Genomic DNA, 14,867 nt, shown 5'->3' on the forward strand with positions numbered 1-14,867 from the left:
ACACAGGCTGAGGGTATATCTATGTCGGCAAACCCGACTGATAGTTTTTAACTCGTTTTCGAGAAAACAAAAGTTATGAATTTCCATAAGTTTGCCTCCGCTGTGCCGACAGAAGTCATAGTCCTTGGAAAGTTTTAAATGTCATCGAGTTCATAAACATCTAATCGTACAATTAACATACACATTTTTACTACTAAGAATGTGCTAAGCGACAAATTATTTTCTAGTAAATAAATGTTTTGATCACTGAGAAGTCCATAACCAAATTACAGTCAATTTATGCCGAAAATGTAGATAAAAACTTTAAATTGCCTGAAATTGTCATCCAAATCTAAAAAGTAGGCAAAGTTTTAAAAATGCGTCATTAGATTTAAACTAAACAGACAGGAATCAATTTAAATAAAACGTCAAAATCAAAATTTCTATTTTAACTAAAAGAAATTATAGTTTTTTCGCCATAAATCCGACAGAAAGAAAAAAGTTTCTCGCTTAAGGACAAGCTTTTTATATGTATAATGCCACAAAAAAACATAAAGATCGTATCAGACGTTTTCGAGCTACAGTGGCACCGCTTTCAAAAACGCCATTTCGAGAAAACCGCGTTTAAAATTTCAATATTACATGCCTACAAATCATAATGATTTTTCCATTGTAGCGCTCATATCTCAGCCAATCTTTGTCCGATCGACTCGAAATTCTTTGCAACATATTCTATTCTACCTGTATTTTAAAAAATTTTAAAATACGCATGTGTCCATAACCCCTTAATTATTTAACTCTATCAAAACAATTCATTATAGCATCTGTGATATAAATTATAATAAAAATATAAAAAAATCTTGTTTACATTAACGAAGGCCCCGGCGAGATTCGAACTCACGATCTCCTGTTTACTAGACAGGCGCTTTAACCAACTAAGCCACGGCGCCTTACGGCCGTCGAACTGATAATAGTTGTTATTATATTTAACTTCAAAAATTAAAAAAAAATAACAGTCATATGAAACTACTTATTTATAGATAACGACTGTAGGTCTTGTCGACATTCAATATTGTATTTTCTCAAGTTTATTGGGAAATTACCAAATTACCATTTACCAAAGAAATTAAAATAAATGGTCTGTTCCAGAACTGCAAGAATCTACTAATTTTTACTATTTTTTCCGATAACATAAAGGAAAAAATGCAATCGTTGTAAAAAATAGTAGCTTCTTGCAGGTTCTGGAACAGAGCAAATATCTATTGTAGACAAATCTTACCTTAGTCCCGGTCCACACTAGCTTGAATTTCATTAAAAAATTTCATGAAATTAGGCGTTTTTAGTCCCGGGCCACAGTAGAGTAATTTCAATGAAATTTTTACATGAAACTTTGCATTTTTTGGGAAAATTCATAATTTCAAGAAACTAGTGTACACGGTTTCATGTGTTCTGCAATTTTGCTTTGTTGCAATATTCGTATGAAACAAACAGACCGTTTTATTTTATATTTTCTTTTACTTTCATGTCAAAATTTCAGTGAAATTACTCTTAGTGTGGCCCGGGACTTAGATCGAATTCCCTAAAACAGCAATTTTATGATTTTACTCTACAATGGAACTCGGTCTAGAAACCAGGGTTTCGGAGTCGAAGTATTTTTGGCTCGACTCCGACTCCGACTCCAGACGATTTTTTTTCACGACTCCGGCTCCGACTCCGGGCCGACTCCGAGAGTGAATTCCTATACAAATAAAAATGAATAAAATGTGCACAAATTTTTAACTTTTTCCTATATTTTGGCCTATATAGGCTAATGTGTTAGTTTTTCCTTACATATTCATTAGAAAGGGCATTCGTTCGAATACATTCAAACATATCAATACTGTTTCTGCCGAATCTTACATTGAAAAATAGCAAAGTTAGAAAGTTTTTGTCGGTTTTCCTTTTTTGGACGAGTATGAATTCTGAATTCTTACGCGTGAGATAATTTTTAAGCTGTCAAAGTATGTGAAAATGAAGGGGCAATACAAATCACAAGGACTTCATGGAATAAAAATTATAAGCAATTCATGACCAAGTTTCTAACTGGATGTAAGCCAACATTTTAGTGTGCTTAGCCTTAAAGGTTGTAAAGCTCAATAAAAACCATTTTTCATAATTTTTTTTCCGAGAAAACTACGTAAATTTTTGCCAGATTTTTTTCTTAATCTGAAAGATAAAAATATTACGATATTTTGAGCTAGTCTACGAAACCCTGTTTTTATTAAAGCATTTTGCGATGCCAACTCTATCTCGAAAATTAAAAAAAACCATTGTCATATACATATTTTTGTGGCCGATTTCGAGAAAAACACAGTTTAAATGCTGCATACAAAATGGAATAAATTGTTCCCATCCAACGCTCATACTAAGGCAATATTGTTCCGATCGACTTAAAAATTTGACCACATATTCTATGCTATTTATACTTACTACTTTTTTCTGAAAATTATAAGTATGAATCACCCCTTAAACTAAAATGAAGCGCCCGCATTTTGAACTTTGGAGTGGAGTGGATAATTTTATATAGTTAATCTATTAATTATATATGAAATTCGCTTCTGAATTTGGGCATCATAAATTTGTTGTTGGTCAACGACAGATTCATCCCCCCATAACTCTATACTTCTAGGATTCATTATATACTCAATGAGGACTTTATATGTAGACATTCAAATAACCGTATCTGTCCGCCAGGAACAGATATAGTTCATGTGTAACGGAGTGCGAAATTTACCGAAATACATAAACATACGGTTTGTTTTTAAGAAAGTAACGGGTAAAACTGATAAAGGACAATGAAAACGTGACAATATCGATTTCTTGGATATGGAAACCTACTTATAATTTTCGGTGGAAAATTTTTGTAGAAAATTTCATTTTGTTTTACTTTTTGAGTTCAAGAACAAAAACGACATGGAAGAAAACTAAGCTGAAACATGTCAGCTGCAACTGAAAACATGTCATCTAAAAATGATGAAACAATATCTCCAAACAGATATATAAAGCTATTTCCTCAATGATTGATGGCGGTCAATCAAAACAAATCAGTATGTCTGACTCAGAAATTTCAGCTATGGGATCCTTTGGGGTTCTCAATTGGGGCTTTCATTCCCAAAAGGAATTTTCCTCCCCCAGATCTTAACTTCCATTTTGTGTCACAGAGTATTCAGTAGGACTTTCCATAGAAACCACAATAAAAGGCAAGGATGACTTCTCATAAAAAACAAGATGAGAATACCAATAGACCTTTGTGAGAAGACCAGCAAGACTTCTGAGGAAAGAGGTCCAATCTTAATTCGATTGCCATAGAACTTTACTTTTGTTTGCAAAAATGTAACGAATCAATTGGATCAACAGAATAGGGAGTAATAGACTACACTTCAGAGCATAGTAAATATCCTGTGAATTGTCCTTTAACTTAGTATAATATATATTTTCTTATACCTTTCTTTTAAAATAAATAATGATTTTTAAAAAAAGCTCTTGTTCCACATATAGTGTTATATTTCTATAACGTGGAAACAATTTTGCCCGGAGTCGGAGTCGAGTTATTTTTTTCGACTCCGACTCCAGCAAAATTGCTCGACTCCGACTCCGAAACCCTGCTAGAAACGCATAATTTCATGAAATTTTTTAATGAAATTCACGCTAGTGTGGACCGGGACTTAGTTGACTGCTGTCATTCGACGAAGATAACTTGGCTTGCTTATTATTCCTGTTAGGTTCTAGGCAAGACGAATTTAGTAAGGTGCCTTTTTTGGTTGCCAAAAGTTTTCATGTGAGGAATCCACCATAAAGAGGAAAACAATTGATCTATTCCAGTACTGCAAGAATCTACTAATTTTTACTATTTTTTTCGATAACATAAAGGAAAAATTCTTATCGTAGTAGAAAGTTGTAACTTCTTGCAGGAACAGAGCATATTAAAAATGTTTCACATATTTTAAAATTACACGTTTTACGTCCAAACATACTTGGGGTCTAAAACCATTATTGCATAATGGTTGACTAATATTTATAAACTGCCCAGCAAAAAAATAATAATGGGTTTCTCTAGAACTTGTTGGCAGTCGTAACTACTTATAAAACCCCCTCACGGTGTTCTTGAACCAAATTTAAATGGAAGACGCTTACACCTGGGAAGCTTTTGCGGATTTTGAAACTACAATGTACATATGTAGATAAGAAAAATCAAAAAACAAAACAAAAAAATCGCCGGAGCACTTTTCAAATGAATGGCGATTAAAGTTGACCTTTTTAGGGTTCTTTTAGATTTTCACGATTTGGCTTGTAAGTCCTATCGAAATGACACTTAAGAAAATGTTGTAGCTATGAAAAGTCTCTACAAGACTGAACTTTATGATAAGTTCGTAGGTTTTACAAATGTTGAGATATAGAAGTTCAAATTGGGACAATGCATTGACTGTATCGCTACCTTATAAGACAATGTCATACATGGTGGGCCTTAACTAACTTTAAATGGACACCGCTTACACCTGGGAAGTTTTTACGGATTTTGAAACAGAAATGCTTATAGATGAGAAAACTCCAAAAACAAGAAAATGTCGCTGAAGGGATTTTGAAATAAATCGCGGTCAAAATTCACATTTTTAGGTTTTCGCGATTTTGCTTGGAAACCTCAAGTCCTATCAAAATAAGGCTTAAGAAAATGTTGTAGTTGTGAAAATTTTCTAGAGGATTGACCGTCATGACTTGTTCCTAGGATTTACCATTTTTGAGATATATAGATGTTCAGGTCACTATTTTAGCTTTTTTGTTAGGTTTTCGCGATTTGCTTGAAAACGATAAGTCTTATCGAAATTGGACTAGAGAGAATCTTTTAGCTGTGAGAATTCTCTACAAGATTGGCTTTCGTAATTTTTTTCCTAGGTTGTACCATTTTCGAGATATATAAGTTTAAGTTGGGAAATTGCAGTCATGAAATTGTTTTATAAGCAGGCGATACAGTCAATGCATTGTCCCAATTTGAACTTCAATATCTCAATAACGGTAAAACCTACGAAATCCAATCCAATCTTGTAGAAAATTTTCATAGCTACAACATTTCCTTTAGTGTCATTTCGATAGAACTTGCGGTTTCCAAGGAAAATCGTGAAAATCCAAAAAACCCCTAAAAAGGTCAACTTGAATCGCGATTTATTTAAAAAGCGCTCCGGCGATTTTTTTGATTTTGATTTTTCTCATCTATGAACATTGTAGTTTCAGAATCTGCAAAAACTTCCCAGGTGTAAGCACCCTCCATTTAAAGCCAAACGTCAACATTTGTTCGCAAATTTTGACGTTTGGTCTGGTAAATGACCCGATTATTGTTATCGATGTAACACCTTATTATTCCACCATGGTCTGGAGGGAAAATCGCATAATCGATTATTTTGTGATCCATTTTCGAGTTTGCCCACAAGTGGGTCTGTCAGTTTTGCTTAAATAAAAATCGATACTTCGAAAAATCGACAGTCAAAACTGATCGTGTGTCCCCAGCTATAGACTTGCCGGTTTTAGGGCCTAAATACATACGGTCCGTTGTGTGTCACGTTACAACAACCATACGAAAACTTCAAGAACAAACTTGGCATGACTTACAAATTTTTCATGTGGTTGTCGTTTTTTAACGCGGGACGCGATTCACAACGGACCCTATGTGCTAGCCCTTTACAGTTTCAAAAGAAAACTCGAAAATCGATGAGTAGTCGATTATCTGCAGTTATGAAAAAGTCGAAAGTCGAGTTTTAGGACAAATGAAATAATTGTCAGACCGAAAAATCGAATTTTTAAGCGGGGTACACACGATCAGATTTGACTGTCGATTTTTCAGAATTATCGATAACTAACCAACCGTCCAGCAACCACAAAATATTTTCTGGTTGTCTGATGACTGACAAAAGCGAAAGGCCACACAGGCAAGCAACCGATTATTTGAGCAAAACTGGCAGTCAAAACTGATCGTGTGTACCCCACTTTAGTTTTTGACCAAAATCGAAAAGTCGAATAATCGATTATTGCTTTCCATTACCTATCCCTATTGTAGACCAGTGTTATTATTGTTATTAACAACTTTATAGACAACAATAAAAGCTGAGCTTTAATGAATATTTTTGTTAATTTTGTTTTTTTTTTTTTTATGGAAACTTCAACTTGGACGGTCAAGATCACAAACAATAGAAAATTCAATTAGCCAATCTTTCTTTACAAAAATAGTCGAATAAAGAACTTCGACTACTTTAAACATTTTCAATTAGTGGAATTACAAGGTATGTTTAGTACATTCGAACCCACAGACTGTTTCTTCTTTCCAGTATCAATTCCACAGGGGCAACAAATGCCAAATTATTAGCCCCCACAACAATTACACCACTCCCTGTTGCATTTACATCCGGTGAATTTCAAAATCGAATTTTCTTATTGGATCCAAACTCTAACTACAATCTGCTGATCAAATTGCTCAAGGGTGGTAATCTCCTGGCCTTGAAGGCGACTACGCTAATTGGCTTCCTTAAAAAAAGAAACCCATTTAACATACATGCTTACTGACATACATACACATATAGTACATACAGACATACATACATTTGTACATCACTACAACTGGCAACCAAATGACGTTCTTTGTTCAGTTTGTCTTCTCTGCGGAACATGAAAAAAGGTTAATTGGTTCGTTCCCCCAACTCAACTACTGTTGTCTCCCATCATCCCAAACAAAAAACGTTGTTGTCCAAAAAAAGTGTCAATCAAAAAATAGAATTCAGTTTTATTGGTTTTCGGCTATCATTAACAATTCTGATGATGGATTAGTTTTTTCTTGGGGTTTGTTTTTAGTCGCTTTGGCGACGACGTGCGCCAAACATCAGTCAGTCGAATAGTAGAATTTGAAACGTGTTTGTCCACTTGACGGATTTATGAATGAATTTGGTGGCTGCCTGGCTGCGTTTTAACAATGAAATGATAAAACTAACAACAACTGCAATAACAACAACAAACTAGTCGAGTGTTGTTCATTGATTTATTTTTAATTGGTTTATAACTAAAAAATCAGTTTTGATAGTCTTACATCGAGTGCTTGGAGTGAATGGATTTGGATACCTACGATGATGATAGGTATGTTTTGATTGTTTGGCCAGAGGGAAAAGAGTTTTTTTGGTTTTAATTACATAATCAACATCGGTGTTTTTCCTCTAATTATTGGCTACAAGGGAAATACATACAGCATATAACCTGAGGAACAATCAGGAATGTCGTAATGCTACAGGCGGTCTCCTGTAGTCTATGTAGCCTTTGTTATAGAAAGGGTGCTTCTGTAGAGCCGTTCTTATATAAAGGGTGCTTCTATAGAGCCGTTCTTATATAAAGGGTGCTTCTATAGAGCCGTCCCTATATAAAGGATGCTTCTAAGAGCCGTTCCTATATAAAGGGTGCTTCTATAGAGCGTTCTTATATAAAGGCTGCTTCTATAGAGCCGTTCTTATATAAAGGGTGCTTCTATAAAGCCGTTCCTATATAAAGGGTGCTTCTATAGAGCCGTTCTTATATAAAGGGTGCTTCTATAGAGCCGTTCCTATATAAAGGGTGCTTCTATAGAGCCGTTCCTATATAAAGGGTGCTTCTATAGAACGTTCTTATATAAAGGGTGCTTCTATAGAACGTTCTTATATAAAGGGTGCTTCTATAGAGCCGTTCTTATATAAAGGGTGCTTCTATAGAGCCGTTCCTATATAAAAGGTGCTTCAATAGAACGTTCTTATATAAAGGGTGCTTCTATAGAGCCGTTCTTATATAAAGGGTGCTTCTATAAAGCCGTTCCTATATAAAGGGTGCTTCTATAGAGCCGTTCTTATATAAAGGGTGCTTCTATAGAGCCGTTCCTATACAAAGGGTGCTTCTATAGAGCCGTTCTTATATAAATGGTGCTTCTATAGACCGTTCCTATATAAAGGGTGCTTCTATAGAACGTTCTTTTATAAAGGGTGCTTCTATAGAACGTTCTTATATAAAGGGTGCTTCTATAGAGCCGTTCTTATATAAAGGGTGCTTCTATAGAGCCGTTCCTATATAAAGGGTGCTTCTTTAGAGCCGTTCCTATATAAAGGGAGCTTCTATAGAGCGTTCTTATATAAAGGGTGCTTCAATAGAGCCGTTCCTATATAAAGGGTGCTTCTATAGAGCGTTCTTATATAAAGTGTGCTTCTATAGAGTCGTTCTTATATAAAGGTTGTTTCTGTAGAGCCGTTCTTATATAAAGGGTGCTTCTATAGAGCCGTTCCTATATAAAGGGTGCTTCTATAGAACCGTTTTTATATAAAGGGTGCTTCTATAGAGCGTTCTTATATAAAGGATGCTTCTATAGAGCCGTTCTTATATAAAGGGTGCTTCTGTAGAGCCGTTCTTATATAAAGGGTGCTTCTGTAGAGCCGTTCTTATATAAAGGGTGCTTCTGTAGAGCCGTTCTTATATAAAGGGTGCTTCTGTAGAGCCATTCCTATATAAAGGGTGCTTCTATAGAGCGTTCTTGTATAAAGGGTGCTTCTATAGAGCCGTTCCTATATAAAGGGTGCTTCTATAGAGCCGTTCCTATATAAAGGGTGCTTCTATAGAGCCGTTTTTTATATAAAGGGTGCTTCTATAGAGCCGTTCTTATATAAAGGGTGCTTCTATAGAGCCGTTCCTATATAAAGGGTGCTTCTATAGAGCCGTTCCTATATAAAGGGTGCTTTCATAGAGCCGTTCTAATATAAAGGGTGCTTCTATAGAGCCGTTCTTATATAAAGGGTGCTTCTATAGAGCCGTTCTTATATAAAGGGTGCTTCTGTAGAGCCGTTCTTATATAAAGGGTGCTTCTATAGAGCCGTTCTTATATAAAGGGTGATTCTATAGAGCCGTTTTATATAAAGGGTGCTTCTATAGAGCTGTTCTTATATAAAGGGCGCTTCTATAAAGCCGTTCCTATATAAAGGGTGCTTCTATAGAGCCGTTCTTACATAAAGGGTGCTTTAATAGAGCCGTTCTTATGCAAAGGGTGCTTTAATAGAGCCGTTCTTATACAAAGGGTGTTTCTATAGAGCCGTCCCTATATAAAGGGTGCTTCTATAAAGCCGTTCCTATATAAAGGGTGCTTCTATAGAGCCGTTCCTATATAAAGGGTGCTTCTATAGAGCCGCTCCTATATAAAGGGTGCTTCTATAGAGCCGCTCCTATATAAAGGTTCTTATATAAAGGGTGCTTCTATAGAGCCGTTCTTATATAAAGGGTGCTTCTATAGAGCCGTTCTTATATAAAGGGTGCTTCTATAGAGCCGTTCTAACATAAAGGTTGCTTCTATAGAGCCGTTCTTATACAAAGGGTGCTTCTATAGATCCATTCTAATAATAAGGGTGCTTCTATAGATCCATTCTAATATTAAGGGTGCTTCTATAGAGCCGTTCCTATATAAAGGGTGCTTCTATAGAGCCGCTCCTATATAAAGGGTGCTTCTATAGAGCCGTTCCTATATAAAGGGTGCTTCTATAGAGCCGTTCCTATATAAAGGGTGCTTCTATAGAGCCGTTCTTATATAAAGGGTGCTTCTATAAAGCCGTTCCTATATAAAGGGTGTTTCTATAGAGCCGTTCTTTTATAAAGGGTGCTGGTATAGAGCCGTTCCTATATAAAGGGTGCTTCTATAGAGCCGTTCCTATATAAAGGGTGCTTCTATAGAGCCGTTCCTATATAAAGGGTGCTTCTATAGAGCCGTTCCCATATAAAGGGTGCTTCTATAGAGCGTTTTTATATAAAGGGTGCTTCTATAGAGCCGTTCTTATACAAAGGGTGCTTCTATAGATCCATTCTTATATAAAGGGTGCTTCTATAGAGCCGTTCCTATACAAAGGGTGCTTCTATAGAGCCGTTCCTATATAAAGGGTGCTTCTATAGAGCGTTTTTATATAAAGGGTGCTTCTATAGAGCGTTTTTATATAAAGGGTGCTTCAATAGAGCCGTTCTTATACAAAGGGTGCTTCTATAGATCCATTCTTATATAAAGGGTGCTTCTATAGAGCCGTTCCTATACAAAGGGTGCTTCTATAGAGCCGTTCTTATATAAATGGTGCTTCTATAGACCGTTCCTATATAAAGGGTGCTTCTATAGAACGTTCTTTTATAAAGGGTGCTTCTATAGAACGTTCTTATATAAAGGGTGCTTCTATAGAGCCGTTCTTATATAAAGGGTGCTTCTATAGAGCCGTTCCTATATAAAGGGTGCTTCTTTAGAGCCGTTCCTATATAAAGGGAGCTTCTATAGAGCGTTCTTATATAAAGGGTGCTTCAATAGAGCCGTTCCTATATAAAGGGTGCTTCTATAGAGCGTTCTTATATAAAGTGTGCTTCTATAGAGTCGTTCTTATATAAAGGGTGTTTCTGTAGAGCCGTTCTTATATAAAGGGTGCTTCTATAGAGCCGTTCCTATATAAAGGGTGCTTCTATAGAACCGTTTTTATATAAAGGGTGCTTCTATAGAGCGTTCTTATATAAAGGATGCTTCTATAGAGCCGTTCTTATATAAAGGGTGCTTCTGTAGAGCCGTTCTTATATAAAGGGTGCTTCTGTAGAGCCGTTCTTATATAAAGGGTGCTTCTGTAGAGCCGTTCTTATATAAAGGGTGCTTCTGTAGAGCCATTCCTATATAAAGGGTGCTTCTATAGAGCGTTCTTGTATAAAGGGTGCTTCTATAGAGCCGTTCCTATATAAAGGGTGCTTCTATAGAGCCGTTCCTATATAAAGGGTGCTTCTATAGAGCCGTTTTTTATATAAAGGGTGCTTCTATAGAGCCGTTCTTATATAAAGGGTGCTTCTATAGAGCCGTTCCTATATAAAGGGTGCTTCTATAGAGCCGTTCCTATATAAAGGGTGCTTTCATAGAGCCGATCTAATATAAAGGGTGCTTCTATAGAGCCGTTCTTATATAAAGGGTGCTTCTATAGAGCCGTTCTTATATAAAGGGTGCTTCTGTAGAGCCGTTCTTATATAAAGGGTGCTTCTATAGAGCCGTTCTTATATAAAGGGTGATTCTATAGAGCCGTTTTATATAAAGGGTGCTTCTATAGAGCTGTTCTTATATAAAGGGCGCTTCTATAAAGCCGTTCCTATATAAAGGGTGCTTCTATAGAGCCGTTCTTACATAAAGGGTGCTTTAATAGAGCCGTTCTTATGCAAAGGGTGCTTTAATAGAGCCGTTCTTATACAAAGGGTGTTTCTATAGAGCCGTCCCTATATAAAGGGTGCTTCTATAAAGCCGTTCCTATATAAAGGGTGCTTCTATAGAGCCGTTCCTATATAAAGGGTGCTTCTATAGAGCCGCTCCTATATAAAGGGTGCTTCTATAGAGCCGCTCCTATATAAAGGTTCTTATATAAAGGGTGCTTCTATAGAGCCGTTCTTATATAAAGGGTGCTTCTATAGAGCCGTTCTTATATAAAGGGTGCTTCTATAGAGCCGTTCTAACATAAAGGTTGCTTCTATAGAGCCGTTCTTATACAAAGGGTGCTTCTATAGATCCATTCTAATATTAAGGGTGCTTCTATAGAGCCGTTCCTATATAAAGGGTGCTTCTATAGAGCCGCTCCTATATAAAGGGTGCTTCTATAGAGCCGTTCCTATATAAAGGGTGCTTCTATAGAGCCGTTCCTATATAAAGGGTGCTTCTATAGAGCCGTTCTTATATAAAGGGTGCTTCTATAAAGCCGTTCCTATATAAAGGGTGTTTCTATAGAGCCGTTCTTTTATAAAGGGTGCTGGTATAGAGCCGTTCCTATATAAAGGGTGCTTCTATAGAGCCGTTCCTATATAAAGGGTGCTTCTATAGAGCCGTTCCTATATAAAGGGTGCTTCTATAGAGCCGTTCCCATATAAAGGGTGCTTCTATAGAGCGTTTTTATATAAAGGGTGCTTCTATAGAGCCGTTCTTATACAAAGGGTGCTTCTATAGATCCATTCTTATATAAAGGGTGCTTCTATAGAGCCGTTCCTATACAAAGGGTGCTTCTATAGAGCCGTTCCTATATAAAGGGTGCTTCTATAGAGCGTTTTTATATAAAGGGTGCTTCTATAGAGCGTTTTTATATAAAGGGTGCTTCAATAGAGCCGTTCTTATACAAAGGGTGCTTCTATAGATCCATTCTTATATAAAGGGTGCTTCTATAGAGCCGTTCCTATGTAAAGGGTGCTTCAATAGAGCCGTTCCTATATAAAGGGTGCTTCTATAGAGCGTTCTTATATAAAGGGTGCTTCTATAGAGCCGTTCCTATATAAAGGGTGCTTCTATAGAGCCGTTCTTATATAAAGGGTGCTTCTATAGAGCCGTTCCTATATAAAGGGTGCTTCTATAGAGCCGTTCTTATATAAAGGGAGCTTCTATAAAGCCGTTCCTATATAAAGGGTGCTTCTATAGAGCCGTTTTTATATAAAGGGTGCTTCTGTAGAGCCGTTCTTATATAAAGGGTGCTTCTATAGAGCCGTTCTTATATAAAGGGTGCTTCTATAGAGCCGTTTTTATATAAAGGGTGCTTCTGTAGAGCCGTTCTTATATAAAGGGTGATTCTATAGAGCCGTTCCTTCATAAAGGGTGCTTCTGTAGAGCCGTTCTTATATAAAGGGTGCTTCTATAGAGCCGTTCTTATATAAAGGTTGCTTCTATACTGCCGTTCTTATATAAAGGGTGCTTCTATAGAGCCGTTCTTATATAAAGGGTGATTCTATAGAGCCGTTCCTTCATAAAGGGTGCTTCTGTAGAGCCGTTCTTATATAAAGGGTGCTTCTATAGAGCCGTTCTGATATAAAGGGTGATTCTATAGAGCCGTTCCTTCATAAAGGATGCTTCTATAGAGTCGTTCTTATATAAAGGGTGCTACTATAGAGCCTTTCTTACATAAAGGGTGGTTCTATACAGCCGTTCTTACATAAAGGATGCTTCTATAGAGCCGTTCTTATATAAAGGGTGACAGGCTATGTCGCTGTCCAATGCTCACGACCAAAAGACTGCGAATTATTTGTGAACATACGATAAAACTCTCACTTTTGCGAAGCTGAGCTGAAAGTCTGTTTACCAAAGGTATAAATTGCTGCAACGAGAAGAATTACCGCATCACGCTGTAAGGCAAAATACTTATAAGATTCTAAGAAGCTTTCATAGAAAGGCAGACCTTGTGATCTTCCATAGGAAGGAATGTGGGAATGCATAAATTTGGCTGGCGAATTCGCATCGATCTTCACTCTCTATCTCTCTTGATTATCTACATATGAAAATTAGGTAGAGATGTTGAAGAATCTACCCTATATAGTCAGAATACGAGTATGTAAGAATTATTTTGTAAATACCAACTACTCCTATCTTATTAGGATATACTTAACCTATCATTATATTTTTCTCAATTTCTGACTTTATTCTCGAACCACTCAGGGTTTACATAATTGGTCAAAGCTCACACACTTTTTGTAAGACTAGCTTGAAAATGTTCGCAAATGTGTCCAGATGATGAAAACAAAAACAAGATAAATCTTGGACCTTGTTGCGCTGAAGCCGAACAGGACCGGTTCTGCGTATCTTATATCCCATATCATAATGCCTTCCGTTTTTTCCGCATTCATGCCATATCCTTACGAAAATACATAATTCAATATTTCAATTCAATTTTCAAAATATATTTCCATATTTCATCACAATCCCAACAACAACGAAAACTCGCACTGCAACTCTTCTAAACGTGGTGCGTGCCATCAACTTCTGGTCTAAAGTGACAGTTACGATTTAATGGCCCCATGGCTAAAGTTACAAATTAATAAAGACCAATGACAAAAACAACAACAGACGAGGCTAAAAACAAAAAACGTCGCCATATGACAGCCTTACCACAATGTCACAATTTGGCCAACGAGAAGGAGGTAAAGCAACGGTGTTGGTCGTCTATAAACACTATCAGTTAAATGTGATTTTAGCCATTATGGTTCTATTACCGTCAAAATAAAAGAAAAACTGTAATGCAACCACTACCAGCTTTGACTACTGACCCGCCACTATATTACGAAAATTACCCGCTGCCGTTATTCTCATGCGTTGCGAAGACCAGTCAGCAGAGTCAATCGTTCTTGCAAAAAAAATGTTGAAAAACGCCAATGCACTCAAACCTGAGAATCGCAAAAAATGCTTTATTTTTGTGGTGAACAATTAGCACCTTTTGCGTGGCTGGTTCGGTCAGCCAGCTAGCCAGCCGGCAGCTAACTGACTGCATGTCTGCCACACAAAAAGGCGGCAATGTCACTTGGAACGCAAACCAAATAACCAATGAACTCCCCCTTCATTAGAAAAATCGATTAAGCCTTAATTGATGGTATTTTGTGTAAAATAGCAGCTTTTAAGTGATTTTTTTTTCGTTCGTTGGGTAATTTTTTGGTTCTTTAAAGTAATATCCGTTGTGGGGTGCGAAAGGAGCTCAGGAAGAACGCATAAGGATTAGGGTTATGCCTTTTTTACAACCTCGTATCCCTGTATGATATTTTGATGAGCTTTTACCTAAGATTACATAAAATCTTAATTAAAAAGTGATTCGATAAAAAAGCTTCCGCACAAAAACCTTTTCAAGTTTCTATTTTTCAAAAATTTTGACAATTTTTTGAAGTCACTGTAAGCTAATTTTTAACTGAAAACAAGGTAAAGGGACACACAACATAACCAAAATTACATAACTGTTTGTTTCTCACTAATTTTATCATCGTATTAAAACATATACATCATTCTATATTATATATAACTTTATTTTAAATATCATAAAAATTAAAAGTGGTTTGTGCGGGAACTTTGTTAATATTTA

At 36.4% G+C, this 14,867-nt stretch overlaps 1 non-coding gene across 1 annotated transcript; it reads right to left on the reverse strand.

Moving 5' to 3' along the window:
- Positions 1–855: 855 nt before the first annotated feature.
- TRNAT-AGU (transfer RNA threonine (anticodon AGU)) lies at positions 856–929 on the reverse strand. The gene has a single exon. It is a non-coding gene; the product is annotated as a tRNA-Thr (tRNA).
- Between the last annotated feature and the right edge of the window lie 13,938 nt (positions 930–14,867).

Source organism: Musca autumnalis, unplaced genomic scaffold, assembly GCF_047663935.1.
Source record: "Musca autumnalis isolate F117 unplaced genomic scaffold, ASM4766393v1 scaffold_1, whole genome shotgun sequence".
In the NCBI taxonomy this organism is placed as follows: domain Eukaryota; kingdom Metazoa; phylum Arthropoda; class Insecta; order Diptera; family Muscidae; genus Musca; species Musca autumnalis.